Raw genomic sequence first — 1640 nt, 5'->3', positions numbered from 1 at the left:
ACTTGTATCTACACAATTATGTAAAGAGTTCTGGAAACAGTAAAATGAGTACTTTTTTTTTTTTTTTGGCTGCACTGTGGGACTTACAGGATCTTAGTTCCCAGATGGGATCAAACCCTTGCCCCCTACAGTGGAAGCGCGGAGTTACAATAATAAATACTAGCGAAGATGCGGAACAACTGCAGTGTTGCTGGTGAAAATGCAGATGGTACAACTACTTTGTAAAACAGTTTGTCAGTTTCTTATAAAGTTAAACAAATACCATACATGCCAACAATCTCACCTCTAGTTTTTTACCCAGGAGAACTGTATACTTATGCCCTCATATATACCTGTATGTGCATAGTTATACCAGATTTATTAGCTATATTCTTAGTATCTAACTGGAAACAACTCAGATGTCTATTAACTTGTGAATGGATAAACAAACTGTATAATATCCATACCGTGGACTACTACACAGTATGAAAGAGGAAGGAACAACTGATACAACAATATGGATGAATCTCAAAAATATTATGCTAAGCAAAAGATGTCAGGCTCAAAAGTTTACATACTCCATGATTCCATTTTTATGACATTCTGGAAAAGGCAAAACTACAGGAACAGAAATCAGATTAGCGGTTGTCTGAGGCTAGGTGTGGAAAAAGGGATTGGCTACTAAGGGGTACAGGGAACTTTTGGGGGTGATGGAAATGCCCTATATTTTTATTGTGATGGTTATATGAATGTATACATTTGTCAAATTCATAGAAGTGAACATCTGGGAAGGGTGAAGTTTACTCTATAAAAAGTATACTTAAATGAACTGACTTTAAAAATTAAGCATCCAAAAGCTGAATGCAAATCTCTTGAGTTTTCCAGTGATGTTTAAAAGCATGCCATACTCAAGGTCTAGTACTTTTGAACATTTCACTAAATATAATGATAAATGTTTAGAAGCTTCTTTTGAGGTTTCTTACTTTATAGCAAAAGCCAAACACTCTGCAGGAAATGGCAAAACCAATAAGGTGACGAACTAAAGTGCATTCCCATGTCAGCAAATCCCACTGACAGATGCTTGAGAAACATTGCTGAAGATGTGAAGAAACAAGTATTAGACCAATTTACATGGTGTTGGAAGTTTGCTATTTAGTTGGATGAGAGAACAGCAGCTATTTCTAACATGCTGCAGCTCATGGTACTTTACAGATTCTGTTTCAATAATGAAATACATGAAAAACTTCTCTTTTTAAGAGGGCATTAAAGGTAAAGTGTATGGGAGAAGATACACTCACAACTGAAATGATCTTTAATAAAAAAATGATTTATGGAAAAACTGTGGAGGTGTAACCACTGAGAAAATGGCTGCTTTAATTCAAATAAATATAGGGTCTGGGGCCAAAGTTTCTATCACAAACAAAATTGATTCACTAAATAATTCCACTGCAAGAATTTTCCATAAGGAGGTTGGAACAGAAGGGCACAGGATGTAGCCATGTAGTTAGTTTTAGAAATATGAGTTCTTTAAAGTATGGGTGAATCTTTGCAATATATGAAACTAGAAGAGAGCATATATTCTGCTGCCCCACAAGGAGATATGCTGGCTAACACCAGCTAGAGACCTGCACGCCGCAACTACAGAGCCGCCTGCTCTGGAG

Source organism: Balaenoptera musculus, chromosome 1, assembly GCF_009873245.2.
Source record: "Balaenoptera musculus isolate JJ_BM4_2016_0621 chromosome 1, mBalMus1.pri.v3, whole genome shotgun sequence".
In the NCBI taxonomy this organism is placed as follows: domain Eukaryota; kingdom Metazoa; phylum Chordata; class Mammalia; order Artiodactyla; family Balaenopteridae; genus Balaenoptera; species Balaenoptera musculus.
This window is presented reverse-complemented; position numbering follows the sequence as displayed.